The following is a 16,367-nucleotide window of genomic DNA, read 5'->3' as shown; positions in this document are numbered from 1 at the left end:
ATTGGTAACTAGATAACCAATTTGACTAGAAACTAGCTAACAAATAACTGTGTAAATATTTAAAATACAGCTCTTGTTTAGATCGTCCTTTGTTTTGATCAGCTTCTTAAGTGGCAAAAAAAAACCTGCTGGTCACAATGGAAATATATTAAAGCCAAATCTTCCAATATCCATTCCCAGAGGTTTCTTCAGCTGTATTAGGCCTAAAACTCCAGGGAAATCCCAAGTTTGTGTCCTCCAGCATTATGCTTTCCCATTTACCAGAGCAGACAGTGTAAGCCTCACACCAGACCTCAGAGTCTGAGTGCAGCCCACTTCGATTAAACTAGAGTTGTTGGCTTTTGCAGAAATGGAAGCAGTAGGATCCAACTGATATTTAGCTGCAATGCCAAAATGATGCCCAATCAAGGTTTACTGAAGTGTCAAGATCTACACATATTTTCTGCTAAATTGATCCTCCGAATTCTATCCCATCGTTGACATTAGGGTGTAGCTAGAAGTCTGCAGTCCTGTATACCACTGAAAAATTATTCCTAATTTTTGGAACTGTCAAAGACATCTGGTAACCAGCAAAACAACCCTCATAACCAGAGATGACTGAACCATGGATTGCAGGTCCAGCAAAATCAAAATCAACATCACAACCAAGGTTTATACACTCCCTCTTGTAAGAAGACTTGATTTTAGCAAGTGAAATCAAGAAAGTAGTATCAAAAGTTTCAAACCTTGACAACTCTGGTCTTTGATTGTGATTTCAGTTCCCAGAGTTTTATCAGTGTGCCATTTTTCTGTGAAAGTGAGACCAAACTCACACCATTTGTATTTGGCCTCCAAGATCCCAGTAACAGTGTTTGTATTAGACAGGTGTTGAGAATTCCATGCCACTGCACAACTTTATTTTCACAGCCAGTTCCACCAACCCCCAAACCAAATTCTTTATCAAAAATATCTCTGGCAGCTTTGCCAAGGTCAGCATATGATGGAGGATTACAAATTCTGCCAGTAGCTCTCCAAAATTTTCAGTTTTCAAAATGTGATCTACATAAGTTGAGTCCTCAATTAAGTATGAGTATGAGAGGGTTTAATATATAATTTTGCATTTCAGCAACTATACATTCTGGTTTTTATAAGAAGTATTAGTGAGTTAATATATATTTAACTTATGTTACACAGAGGAATTGAATATTTTACTGCCATATTACTGCAAACCATTTTCCAATTTGTACTTGTTAAATGATATACTATAACAAACATTTTCCTATATGTTTCTGATCACTTTTTCTAGTGTTTATAAAGGTTTAGTATACTAACCTAAAAATGGTACATTTTCATGTAGCCATCTGGGTCACAAATGAAAATGTTAAATGGAACTGGGCCTAGTTTCTATAGAGCATTTCTTATTATGTCTTCCATGCTTACCCTTAACTATTCAAATAATGTTTTAGATAAGCCACCTACACACTCATTCTGCAAATAGTTTTATATGTAATAGTTTAGTTGAACAGTTTGCATTTTCCCAATATATTTATGAACTTGTCATGTGAAACAAAATCAAAAGTATTGCTAATATGAAGATTGATTATATTTATTAATTTTCTTGGATCTTCCAAAGCTATTATCTGTTATGATGGGTGTTATCAGTCTTCAAAGAATTCTATGGCCCAAAATTTTTCCAATTGTTGGAAAATGTTTGTTTTTTTTTAAATTAGGGTACAAGCACAAAAAAAGTATATAAATATATAATTTTCAGGAAAATAGTTTTCATTACATTTTTATTTTATCAACATTTTATTTATTGATTGATCGATATTTTATCAACAGGAATAGATGTCACTGCTGTAAGAACTTACAATCTAAAAAACTTTACAATAAGCCTTATCGAACACCCTGGATCTCTGTGCATGTTCTATCCCCTGATAACCTATGCTCTCAAATTCAATTCTCAGCATTTGCTCAATATAGTTAGTTTATGATTTGTGAAGCCTTACAATATTTGTCCTTTCATTTCTAGCTTATTTCACTCAACATGTCATCAAGGTTCATTCACCTAGTTGCATGATCTTGCAACAGCACTCAATATTCTGTTGTATGTATACCCCACAGTTTACCCTTCAGTTTACTCTTAGGCCCCCTCCATTCATTGCAAATAGTGAACACTGCCACCATAAATATCAGTGTGCAAATGTGTTCCTGCTTTCAGTTCTTCCAAGTATATGCCAAATAATGGGGTTGCATGATCATATATGGCAATGCTATACTTAGCCTCCTGTGGAATGACCACTTTGCCCTCCAGAGGGGCTGCACCATTCTACTTCCCTACTAACAGTGAATAAGTATATTGCTCCCTCCACAAATTCTCCAGCACTTGTATCTTTCTGTTTATTTTTAAGTCATTTTATTCACACACCATACAATCTATCCTAAGTGAATAACAAAGAGCTCCCAGTATAATCACATGGATATTCATTCACCACCACAATCTATATGAGGGCATTTCCATTTCTTACACAAAGAAGATTAGGAAAAAAATAAAAGAATAAAGATTAAAAAAAAAGTGAAGGAGAAACAACAAGAATCACATACCATCCCCTTATATTCCCCTCTATTGATATTTAGCTTTGATATATTGCATTTGTTACAATTATTAGAAGAATATTATAATTTCACTAAGTATAGACAATAGTTTGCATTTATTGTATCTTTCCCCATATACCTTCTCATTTTCAACACCTTGTAATGTTGACATTCACTTGTTCTACCTCATGTAAGAACTTTCTTGTATTTCTACATTTAATCATCATCATTGTCCACTCTAGGTTTTGCTAAGTTATACAGTCCAAAATTTTATCCTTTATCTTTGCTTCTGGTGTCATATATACCCCTAGTCTTCCTCTTTCAACCATACTTACACTCAGCTTTGTTCATTATACTTACAAAATTGTGCTACAACATATATTATTGTTCTATCCATTTCTGAATCTTTACAATCAATCTTGTTGAACATTCTGTACTCCTTCAGCATCAGATGTCCAATCTCTACCCAACTTCTACCTCCTGATAACCTGTTTTAATTTTAACTTTCAGAATTTGTTCATTATAGTTAGTTCATATTAGTGAGACCATACAGTATTCGTCCTTTTTTTTCTGACTAATTTTGCTCAACTTATTGTCCTCAAAGTTCATCCACATTGTTGCATGTGTCATGACTTTATTCTTACAGCTGCATAATATTCCATTGTACATATATACCACAGTTTGTTTATCCACTCACCCATTGATGGACATTTGAGCTGTTTCCATCTTTTAATACTCGTGAATAATGCCGCTATAAACAAATAATGCAAATGTCTGTTCGTATCCTAACCTTCAGTTCCTCCAAGTGTATACCTAGTAATGGGATTGCTGGATCTTATGTCAATTCTATACTTAGCTTCCTGAGGAACCACCAAACTGCCTTCCAGAGCATTCTCAGACAGTGATTAAGTATACCTCTTTCTCCACATCCCCTCCAACACTTGTAGTTTTCTGTCTTTTTTTTGTTTTTGTTTTTGATTTGTTGTTGTTGTTGTTGCTTGTAATGGCCATTCTAGTAGGTGCGAGGTGATATCTCACTGTGGTTTTGATTTGCATTCCCCTAATAGCCAGTGGATTTCAGCATCTTTTCATATGTTTTGAAGCCATTTGTATTTCCTCTTCAGAAAAGTGTCTGTCCATGTATTTTGCCAATGTTTTAATTGGGTTGTTTGTTTTGTTTGTTGTTGAGTTGTAGTATATAATCTGGATATTAAACTTTTAACTGATACGTGGATTCCATATATTGTCTCCATTGAATAGGCTGCCTTTTTACTTTCCTGACAAAGTCCTTTGATGCACAAAAGTATTCAATTGTAAGGAGATCCCATTTCTCAGTATTTTTTTTCATTGCTCATGCTTTGGGTGTAAGGTCTAGGAATCCACCTCTTATTTATTACAAGATATTTAAGATATTTCTCTACATTTTCTACTAAAAATGTTATGGTCTTAGCTCTAATGTTTAGGTCTTTGATCCATTTTGAGTTAATTTTTGTGTAAAGTGTTAGATAGGGGTTCTCTTTCATTCTTCTGGATATGGATATCTGGTTCTCCAATTCCCATTTGTTGAAGAAGCTGCTGTCCCCATTGAGTCAGCTTGATCACCTTATCAAAGATAAATTGTCCATAGATGAGTGAGTCTATTTCTGAACACTCAGTTCAATTCCACTGGTCTGTATATCTATGTTTATACCAGTACCATGTTGTTTTGAACACTGTAACTCTGTAATATGCTTTCTAGTCAGGTAGTGCGAGTCCTCTCAATTCATTTTTGTTTCCCAAGATATTTTTACCTATTCAGGGTTCCCTGCCCTTCCAAATAAATGTGATTATTGTTTTTTCTATTTCTTCAAAGAAAGTTATTGGGATTTTAATTGGTATTGCATTGAATTTATGAATCAGTTTGGGTAGAATTGACAGATTAAATTAACTACATTTAGTCTTCCTATCTATGAACATGGTATGTTCTTCCATTTATTTTGGTCTTCCTCGTTTTCATTTCACAACATTTTGTAGTTTTCTGAGTATAGGTCTTTTTTTGTCCTTTGTTAAATTGATTCCTAAATATTTGATTCTTTTGGCTCCTATTCTAAATGGAATTTTTTCTTGATTTCCTCCTCAGATTGCTGCTTAGTAGTGTCTAGAAACACTGCTGATTTTTTGCATGTTGATCTTGCATCTGCCAATTTTCTGTACTCATTTATTAGCTCTAGTAGCTTTGACGCAGATTTTTATGGTTTTTCTGCTATAGGATCATGTCATCTGCAAACAGTGAAAGTTTTAGTTCCTCCTTTCCAATTTGGATGCCTTTTATTTCTTTATCTTGCCTGATTACTCTAGCTAGAACTTCCAGCACTATGTTGAATAACAATGGTGACAGTGGGTATCCTTGTCTTGTTCCTGATCTTAGAGGGAATGCTTTCAGTCTTTCCCCATTGAGTATGATGTTAGCTGTGGGTTTTTCATATATTCTGTTTATCATGTTGAGGAAGTTTTCTTCTATTCCTATCCTTTGAAATGTTTTTGTCAAGAAAGGATAATGAATTTTGTCAAATGCCTTTTCTGCATCAAATTAGATGATCCTGTGGTTTTTCCTCTTTAATTTATTGATGTGTGTTACACTAATTATTTTCTTGTGTTGAACAACCCCTGCAAACCTGGAATAAAACCCACTTGATCCTAGTATATAATTCTTTTAATGTGCTGCTGGATTCTATTTGCAGGTATTTTGTTGAGTAATTTTGCATCTATATTTATTAAAGAGATTGGTCTGTAAATTTCTATTCTTGTAATGTTTGGCTTTGGTATTCAGATAATTTTGTCTTGGTAGAATGAGTTAGTTTGCTTTCCCTCCTCTTCAATGAAAGTTGTCCATTTTGTCTAATTGTCTGGTTACTTAGCGTATAGTCACCAATATTATCCTCTCATTATTTCCTTTATCTGTTGGGGTCAGTAGTTATGCCCCACCCCCCACCATTTCTGATTTTATTTATTTGCATTCTCTCTCTTTTTTTTGTTTGTCAGCCTAGCTAAGTGTCCACTGATTTTATTGATCTTCTCAAAGTACCAGCTTCTGGTTTTGTTGCTTCTCTTTATTGTTTTCATGTTCTAAATTTCATTTATTTCTGCTTTAATCTTTGTTATTATTTTCTTTCTTTTTGCTTTCTGGTTAGTTTGCTGTTCTTTCTCTAGTTCCTCCAGGTGAACAGTTAAACCTTCAATTTTTGCTCTTTTTTCTTTGTTAATATAGGCATTTAGGGAATACATTTCCCTCTCAGCATTACCTTTGCTGCTTCCAATAAATATTGATATGTTTGGTTCTCATTTTCATTTGCCTTGAGGTAATACTGATTTCTTATATAATTTCTTCTTTGACCCAATGGTTGTTTAATAGTGTCTTTTTTAGCCTTTATATATTTGTGAATTTTTCAGCTTTCCACCTTTTATTGATTTCCAACTTCATTCCATTATGATCCAAGAAAGTGTTTTGTATAATTTTGATCTTTTCAAATTTATTGAGACTTGCTTTTTGAACCAACATGTGGTCTATCCTTGAGGATGTTTCATAAGCATCCTGAGAAAAATGTGCATCCTAATATTTTGGGTTGCAATGTTCTGTAATTATCTGTTAAGTCTAGTTCATTTTATCATACTATTCAATATCTCTGTTTCCTTATTGGTCCTCTGTCTAGATGTTCTATCTATCGATAAGAGCAGTGTATCAAAATTTCCAACTATTATTGCAAAGGTGTCTATTACACTCTTCAGTGTTGTCAATATTTGCCTCATGTATTTTGGGGCACTTTGGCTTAGTACATACATAGTCATGATTTTTATGTCCTCTTGAAGAATTTTCTCTTTTATTAATAGATGGTGTCCCTCTTTGTCTCTTTCAGTTGCTTTATATTTGAAGTCTAATTTGTCTGAAATTAGTATAATTACCCCCACTCTTTTCTGGTTGTTGTTTGCATGGAACATCTTTTTCTGCCTTTCACCTTTGTTCTAGTTTGCTAATGCTGCCGGAATGCAACACACCAGAGATGGACTGGCTTTTATAAAAGGGGGTTTATTTGGTTACACAGTTACAGTCTTAAGGCCAAAAAGTGTCCAAGGTAACACATCAGCAATCAGGTACCTTCACTGGAGGATGGCCAGTGGTGTCTGGAAAACCTCTGTTAGCTGGGAAGGCACGTGGCTGGTGTCTGCTCCAAAGTTCTGGTTTTAAAATGGCTTTCTCCCACGATGTTCCTCTTGAGGCTGCAGTTCCTCAAAAATGTCACTCTTAGTTGCACTTGGGATATTTGTCCTCTCTCAGCTTCTCCAGAGCAAGCGTCTGCTTTCAACAGCCATTTTCAAACTGTCTCTCATCTGCAGCTCCTGTGCTTTCTTGAAAGTGTCCCTCTTGGTTGTAGCTCCTCTTCAAAATGTCACTCTCAGCTGCACTGAGTTCCCTCTGCCTGTCAGCTCATTTATATAGCTCCACTGGTCAAGGCCCACCCTGAATGGGTGGGGCCACAACTCCATGGAAATATCTCATCAGGGTTATCGCCTACAGTTGGGTGGGGCACATTTCCATGCAAATCTAATCAGCACCAAAATGTCTGCCCCACAAGACTGCATCAAAGAATATGGTTTTTTCTGGGGGACATAATGCATTTAAACTGGCACAACCTTCAACCTATTTTGTCCTGTAGACAGCCTATAGATGGGTCTTGTGTTTTTAATCCATCCTGCCAGTCTATGTATTTTGTTTGAGTAATTAATTCATTAGCATTTATTATTATTATTGTAAAGAAGTACTTTCTTGTACCATTTTGTCTTTGGATTTTATATGTCATATCTTACTCTTTCCCTCTCTTTCTACCCTTACTGATAATTTTTATTTCTACACTCTTCTCCAAACCTCTCTTTCCTGTCTTTTCCTATCTGCCTGTAGTGCTCCCTTTACAATTTCTTGTAAAGCCAGTATCTTGTTCACAAACTCTCACTGTCTGTTTCTCTGAAAATATTTTTGAAGGACAATTTTGCCAGATACAGAATTATTCATTGGCAGTTTTTCCCTTTCAGAGTCCTAAATATGTCATACCACTGCCTTCTCACCTCCATGGCTTTGGCTGAGAAATCCACAGATACTTTTATTGAGCTTCGCTTGTATGTTATGAATCACTTTTTTCTTGTGGCTTTCAGATTTCTCTTTTTGCCTTTGACTTTTGACTATTTGATTAGTAAGTGTGTTGGAATAGATCTATTTGGATCTATTCTGTTTGGGGTATGCTGCACTTCTTGGATCTGTAATCTTTTCAGTAATTATTTCCTCCATTATTTTTTCTGCCCACTTTCCCTTCTCTTCTCCTTCTGGGACACCCATAACACATATATTGTGCACTTCATGTTGTCATTCAATTCCCTAAGACTCTGTTCATATTTTTTTCATTCTTTTCCCTATCTGTTCTTTTGTGTGTAGGATTTCAGATGGTGTGTCCTCTAGTTCTCTAATCCTTTCTTCTGCCTCTTCTAATCTGCTGTTGTATGTCTCCAGTGTGTTTTTCATCTCTTCTATTGTGTCTTTCATTCCCATAAGTTCTACCATTCATTTTGTCAAACTTTTGTGTTCTTCTGTATGGTCACTCCCTGTCTTCTTTATATGCTTCATCTCTTTTGCCACATTTTACTTCAACTTATTGATTTGATTCATCTTTTATTATTTGAACATTTTTCATTGTTTCAACTCCTGTATCTCTTTTGGAGTGTTAATTTTTCCTTTGACAGAGTCATATCTTCATGTTTCCTGAGATAACTTGTGATTTTTTGCTGGTGTCTAGGTATTTAATTTTCTTGATTTATTTATTCTGGAGGTTGTTTTCTCTCTTTTATCTAGTGTTTTCTTGTTAGTCTGCTTTTTCTCTATCTGTTCTTTGACATTCAGTTAAACTTATTCTAGATTTTTAGCATAGTTACTATTGAATTCATCAGAATTTTTCAGCTCTTACTTTTCTGGTTCTTGCCAAGCCTATATTGAAGTTTTTTTGTTTGTTAGTTTTTTCTTGAGGAGAGTCTCCCCGGATGGGATTGACCCATATCAGAATTTCCCAGACAAATCAGGACCATAGGTCAGGAAGAGAGTGTAATCAGTATCAAGTTTCCCTGGGGATGAGACCCAGCAGATTGCCAGTCTTTCCTGTGAAGTCTCTTGATTCTGTGTTTTTTCTATCCTGCCCAGATTACACTTGTCAGACCACAGCTTCCCACTTGCGTAAGGTGGTAGGGTGCATTTAATTCTCAGCAGATCCTGCCCCTGCCAGAGGTGTGTTTGAGATAAAGGCTGAGGCAGAGGGCAGGCTTAAACTGTTTCTGTTTTCCAGACCCTTGGATCTGAATTCCCTGAATGAGAGTGTCAGTTGTGCTGGATCCTGGTCCCCACTTTTCTTAAGGAATATACACCTGTTAGGGAATTATCTCTTTCACCTGACCAGTTATTTTTTCTTTCAATTATTCCTTAACTCCATTCTTGCCTGGGGCAGTGCTGACAACTGAAAAAGCGTGCTGATTCCTTTATGCTAAAAAAGAAAATCCTTTTCAGAACCAGTCCCCAGTCCCCTGGTTCACCAAACAGGAGCCAGAGTTGTTACCTGGCTCCATGTGTCCCTTTTCTTAGGCACATTTCTAGTATTCTTGGGCACATTTCCAGTATCCTTGGGCACATTTTTAGTATTCTGCACTTAGCCAACTCCAAATGTCTCTTTTTTTTTTTTTTTCTCCCCATCAGCCCCACCTCCTCTCTGCCAGGAGAGACCTCTGGGTTCCTTTCCTACTTTTTCTAGCCTCCACAGTTTGGGAGACTTACTTACCATTCTGTGCTGTGATCTTGGCCCTTCCACCCTTTCCAGATTGGTGTATGACATATGTCTGGTCACAAAGTCCCCCAAAAAGTTGTTCCAGACAATTCCTGGCTATTAACTAGCTGCCCTAGAAAATGGACAAAGTTCCACACCTCCCTACACCACCATCTTGCCCCTCAATTACATTTTTACTCACTGATTCCCTTCATGAAATTTTGAGTTTTACTTAGGTTTATATCATATGTGTCTGCTCCATTCCTGAATTCCTAGGGTTTAACAATGTCCAAAGACCATCTATAAATATTTGTTGTTTGTAGGAGTTCATTATAGACTTTTCATTCTCTATTGACAAGTGTCATGCTCCTTACTTTTGTTCAAGTGTTTTTAAAGACATGAAAGTCAATTGAAATATGTGGCCTCATGATGTTACAACATGATGTGTACAACTAGTGCTATTTTTACTTTTTTGGTCACTTCTTCATCCTTTCCTCTATACAGAGCACCTGAAAGATATACATATTTGCCTTTTTTTTTTTGCCTTTATTTTCCTTTTGCTTGCCAGTTCCTAACCCATCCTAAGCTCAGTAATTGTCTATTGAATCAACAAATGAATGAATCAAATTCCTCTAAATTTTGCATTTTAAATGTTTTCCATATCTTTCTCTTCCTCCCACTTTACTGCCAACATCTTTGATTAGCATTTTAATCTTCCTTCTACATTATTGTCATTAACTTTTTGTTGTTCTACCTTTCCTCTGAGTTCTCCCCCTCCAACACATTCTGCATATTGCTCATCAGATAATAACTTGCTAAATTTTCCTAAAATCCTGCTTTTAACTTAGCTTAGAAACTATTCTGTGTTCAGGATTGACAACTATCTCCTTAAAATATCTTGACCTTCAAAAACTACTGAGGATCTCCTTAACTACCATAGGATAACATTCTACCTGCACATCATAGTTGCTCAATAAAAAACTGTAAATGAAAGAGCGTGTTTACTGGTACATTGCTTCTTAAAATGATCCCATGAAAAGCTATTTATAGATGACTGAAAACTTATGTCTGTTTTAAAAGCTTGTATTCAGAAATATTCTATCACATAGCTGTATTAATCTGTGTTCTCCAGAGAAAGAGAACTGACAGGCTTTATTATAGGAATTGGGTCACAATACTGGGTTTATTGGCAAGTCTAAATTCCAAATGACAGACCACGCGTTGGAAACTCCAATGAAGATGAAGTTGAATTCTCCAGGAGAAACTAACTTACTGAAGTAGAAATAGAAATTCTTCTTTTTGGCTGATGAAATACTCGTTTCTCCCTTTAAGGCCTCTACCTGATTGAATAAGGAGACTCCTCTCATTACTGAAAGCAATTTCCTTTGTTGATTGTAGATGTAATCAGTCATAGATGAAATCAACAGACTAATGATTTAAATCCATCCAAAAAATACCTGCACAATAACAGGCCATTGCTTGATTGACTAAACAACTGGACACCATAACTTAGAGAAGTTGACACATGTAAATAGCCATCACAGTAACTTCCATTGAAAATATTACAAATAAATGAGAAAGCTTGACATTTGCATAATACTTGTTAATTTAGAAAAGAAACTGTTAGTAGACCAATATAAGTATTACCATTGAGGTAATGCCATATAAATTCCAATTGGGATGGCATGTTGGAACTTAACTGAATGATTCATTGTGCATTTGGAAGAATGCACGTGCAAGAAGAAAAAAAAGATATATGAAAATTAAAAGTAACCTGAGAAGTTTTAGCCCTTGAACTTACAAGAAATGGTCATTATATACAAAATATTATAAGGTAGTTTGCTAGCAATTTAGAAAACAGAAAAACAAATGGGTACAGATTATATCTTTATCTCACAACATATCTTAAAGTAAATTCTAGTAAAATTTGAGTTAATTATAAATAATAAAACCAAAAGAAAACTAAATGGAAAAAACTGAATATTTACTACTCTCAAGATTAGGAATTTCTAAGTTCAAACATGATTGAGAAAATTATAAAGAATATTGCTTGACTAGGAAAAATTATAATTTTTCTAGATTACATTAAAATCAAAGACCTCATATTTCCCATAAAAATGGCTAACACTAGATGGATGTTTTATAGAAATATTAATAACACAGATATACAGCAATTAGACAGAAACAGTCCTCAAAATGACAACTGTAAACAGCAAGCAAATACCTTTAAAATTTTCAACATAATTTGTTAAATAGAAATGAAAATAAAACATATACTGTTTATCACATAACATACTAACAACATTTTAAAATTGTTAAAATCCAGACCTAATAAAGACGAAGTAAATAACTTACTTTCAAAAATCAATTGGGGCACAGAAAATTAGAAATACCCATTTAGAAAGCTCTATTTCAGTTTGAAGTATGTGTGTGTGTATTTATATGTGTGCATTTCCTTCAAATAATATCTATATCTATATATCAAAGTTTATGGACATTTCTGTGTATATATAAATAAACAAGTAGTATATTTAAATGTAAGTATGAATTCTTAATTAAAATTATAACTTTGGAATTCCCTGGTACAGAAGAAAAAAATGATTTTAAATACAGAAAAACCTTTTATTATAGATTTATTTACAACAATAACAAAGAAAAGGAACTGAATAGAGGAACATTTAAGTAAATTAAGGGCATCCATTTGATGAAAATATTAATTATGATATTTTAAGAAATATGTGATGTTGGGGATTAAATCATGTCCCCCACAAAAGGCATGATCACGTCTCAACTCCAGCCCTGTGTGTATGGAAATATTTTAAATAGGATCTATTGAAGATATTATTTCAGTGAAGGTGTGGCCTAACTAAATCAGCTTGGTCTTTAGTACAGATTACTGGTGCCCTTGGTCAACAAACCAAAATTCAGACAGAGAGAAAAGAAGCCATAGGGAGCAGCCAGACACTGAAAGAGAAAGGAGACACCACCATGTGCATTGCTATGTGAAAGAAAAACCAAGAAATCCCAAAGACTGCTGGCCAGCCAGAAGATTTGGACCCCAGGAAACTGAAACTGGGAGCCAAAAAATTCCTTTTGTTAACCCAACCCATTTTATGTTATTTGTTTTAGCAATCAGGAAACTAATACTTACAACCACATAGAAATGTTATAAAGCAGAAAAATGTTATAAAGTTGGAAAAAAAGTATGGAATGGCTTATCCTTGATAATAAAAATAATTTATTTATGGGAAAAGAATAATCCAAAATATTAGTACTGGTCATCCTCAGATACCACTAACCCTGAAGGGCATACAAGTTATTAGGCTCCATGTTGTGTTCTGCATCCCATGTAAACTTCCAAATACATCTATGAGTTATATTTCATTATTATTCCCTCCTTATAGTTTAAGAAACTTTACAGAGATTACATAATTTAGCAGATACAAACATTGGATAAAATCACCCAGAATCCAACAGTGCTTTAAAAACTATGGTCATAATATTTCATATTTTTAAACTTCTTATTTTCAAGTTGTTTTAAGTGTACCTGTTTCTTCTTTTGGAAGGTACTTGGAGGATTATCTGTTTTTCTGAAGACAATGGAATATAAAGAGTATATTTAGACAGGGCATTTTTCTCATTTTTGTCTGTAGATTAACATCTGGAGGAAGTGGAGTAATTTTTTTTCTCAGTTAAAATAACAGATTTTCAGAATTTCTAAAGTTGTTCTTCACTAATACAATGTACAAAAATGGGTATGGGTAGTTTAACCTTCAAATACATTAATACAACGGTATGAATGCTAAACTGGACCAAACTGTGACAACATAGAGGCCCTCGTGGAGATCCTAATTGAGATGGGCAGTGCCACTAGATTGATGAAGCATGTAGGGACAGTTTTATATTAATTAAAATAAAAGTCTTTGTGAAAAGCTTAAGCATTAGTACTTTTAGCAGCAACAGCTGCTGTGTCTGTCTTTGCTTTAGCAGCTGTTTTATGTAGGTGACAGGCTGACAGGAGAACAATCATGGGTTTATTTCTGGTTGAATTTTTAGTTTCTTCTTTCATTTGTGGGTTATTGTTTGAAAAGAAGTCTACCCATAGTCTCCGCTTTGTCAGCAGTCTTTCTTTTCAAGTTTTTGAAGCTTGTCATAGATAGCTAGAAAACAACTGAACTTTTTAAAGCTTTTAATTGTATATGCACAATGTCCTCTATGACGTTGAGTTTGAAATAAGTAAAATGAAGTTATCCAAGCTGAAAAATTGAGTTTTGGCATATATGTAGCAAAACTAGTTTAACCTGAATAATTATTGGTATCTCTGTAGAACTGTGTGCTTCAGGCTTGTGTAGTGCACTGCTGACATTCAGCAAATGTTGAAATAAATCATAAAAATAGGCTTTCTTTTCTGACTAGAGTCAGAAGTCTTTCCACTTATTTGGAGAAAATGGATTGCTGTAAGTGTGTAAGTGTATTAACCCCACATCTTCATTAGGTGGCAAATTTATTTTTCATCAATTTTTCCCAGAAGCAAAGTAAGGCATTTTTGAAGACACATTAACATTCTCAGTCTAGGGTACTGATTAGTTCACTACAGAGATAGTTTCCCGAATTCACTCAAGTGAACTGTAAGAGTTAAGGTCATGGCTAATCACTTCTAGAAGAGAACACTCAAATGGGAAGATTCTGGCTATTTTCTGAACAAAATGATTGAAAGCAGTAATAGTTGAAAACTGAAAAACAAATTAATACAAGTTTATTCGTACGTCAGTGATGGATGGTCATGCCTTCTAAGACCACAGAAAATGCAAGGAAAACATCAGAGGAATTTCACACCTGTATAGACTTGGCAAAGAAGCAACTTTCATGAAAGTGCATGATGGAAATTATGCTATACAATAGGGGAAAAAAAAAAAGACAAACTCTAGTTGAGAAAAAATGGGCACTATGCTCCTGATTACTTTGAAATGACATTTATTGAGTGTTTATTATATACTATGTATGTATTAAGTGTTTTAAATATATCCATTCATTTAATTCTCACAAGAAAAAGGTAGGAAATTATTTTTATCATTTCTTAATAGATAATTTACAGAGAAATTAAGTATCCTGACATTCTACTGTCAATGCTCTGAATACACAATATTAGGACAAAACTATTCTGAACATATGGGTGATGATGCTACATAAATTCATTTTCCTATTTGATTAAGAATGTATTTGTCAGTTTGTAATATTTTATTGATAGTTGAACAGTTATCAAGCATTTATTGGGCAACAGCATTAAACTTGTTGATAGACAAGTCAAAGAGGTTCAAAATTAAAGTAAATTTTATAATCATTTAATCTCATAAAAATTAATGGCCAAATGTTGGCAATTGAATCATGCCCCCCACAAAGACAGGCTTAAATTAGAATCTCTGGTCCTATGGGTACGAAGTCTTTGAAGATTCTATTAGAAGAAACCAAATTGAATCAGGGTAGGCCTTAATCCTATATGAGTCCTTGTAAGCAAATGAAATTTGGAGACAGAAGTAGAAGTCACAGGAGAAGAGCTAAGGAGATGGATTGCCATGTGACAGAGGCAGTGATTGACTGCCAGGAAGTCACCACCAGAATGCTACAGACTTTGGAGATAACATGGCCTGCCGATACGCAGATGTTTGGCTTCTAGTTTCCAAAACTATGAGCCAGTAAATTGCTGTTGTTTAAGTCAACCAGTCTGTGATATTTGTCATGGAAGCCCTGGAAAACCAAGACACTCAAGAAGAACCACAATTTAAGACAACTAAATTTTCAGTGAGTGTCCCTATGCTATTAGATGAGTGTTTGAAGATGGAAGAAGTGGGATATTAAGAATCTGTTGGACTAATAAATTGATGGTGCATATTTCCATGATGACATCCAAAGACCAAGTATATTTAAATAAATTTTATTTTTATTTTATAAAGCATTCAAAGATTAAATTATTAATAGAATACTATAATATGTTATTTTTCTCACACATGCAAAGCTTCTCTATTATAGCTGGAAGTAAAAATAGTCTTTTTTAAGATATCCTGGAAGTAGGACTAACAAATGATTTTTTTAAAATATAACTACTTTACGTATATATAATAATGAATTTTGTAGTCTTATTCATTTCAGTATATACTCTAAAAATCTGAAGTATCTGATGTCAAGTTTGGGTTAATCTGTTTTTAAGGAATGTAATACATGTTAACTATAAATATTTAAAATATAAAAGCATAAAACAGACTATTAGAAAATGTTTCAACAGAGCACTCGAAAGTAGTATCAATTAACATTTTGGTATATATCTTCAACTATTCATTCATGAATTCAAAACTATTTATAGAACACCTACAACCTACCTGCATTTTACTGGTCAACAGGATACATTCCTGCTCTCTTAAAATTACAGTTTAGTTGGAAATTTAGGCACATTAACAGGCAGTACAATACAGTTTGAGAAGTGCTTGGATAGAAGTGCAGCAAGGTTTTCGTGTGTATAGAATGAGACCCTAACCCAGGTTTTCTGATCAGAAAATTCTTCCCAGATCAAGTGATGTCAAAGCTATGAGGGACAGGTAAAGGAAGAGGATAAATGTTTTCCAAACAAAGAGAATAAGATGTGTGCAGAGATCTACAGATGAGAATGAATGTAGTATAGTGTTCAAGTAACTACAGGAAGTTCAGTTTCTGTAAGAATGTTTTCTAGGAATGAAATAGAAATGAGACAAGAGAGATTAAATATGAGAAAATTCACAAACACTTTTGATGAGTACTTTGGATTTCAAGCTAAAAGCAATGGGAAGCATGAAAGTCTTCTAAAGAGGCAAGTAACACTGAGCAGATTTGCATTTGGGAGAGATTGTGTTGGTAGAGGCACAACTGTAGAGGTTGGATTGCCGTAAGAGAAATTCAAGTAGAGACAACAATGGCCTGAATTAGTTTGATTAA

General features: G+C 34.4%; 1 pseudogene; it reads right to left on the bottom strand.

The window, feature by feature from the left end:
- Nucleotides 1–203: 203 nt before the first annotated feature.
- Nucleotides 204–16,367, bottom strand: part of LOC119508195 — a 36,899-nt pseudogene continuing 20,735 nt past the window's right edge.

Source organism: Choloepus didactylus, chromosome 1, assembly GCF_015220235.1.
Source record: "Choloepus didactylus isolate mChoDid1 chromosome 1, mChoDid1.pri, whole genome shotgun sequence".
NCBI classification, from domain to species: Eukaryota; Metazoa; Chordata; class Mammalia; order Pilosa; family Megalonychidae; genus Choloepus; species Choloepus didactylus.
Note: the sequence above shows the minus strand (reverse complement) of the source record. Positions and strands in the feature narration are given on the sequence as shown.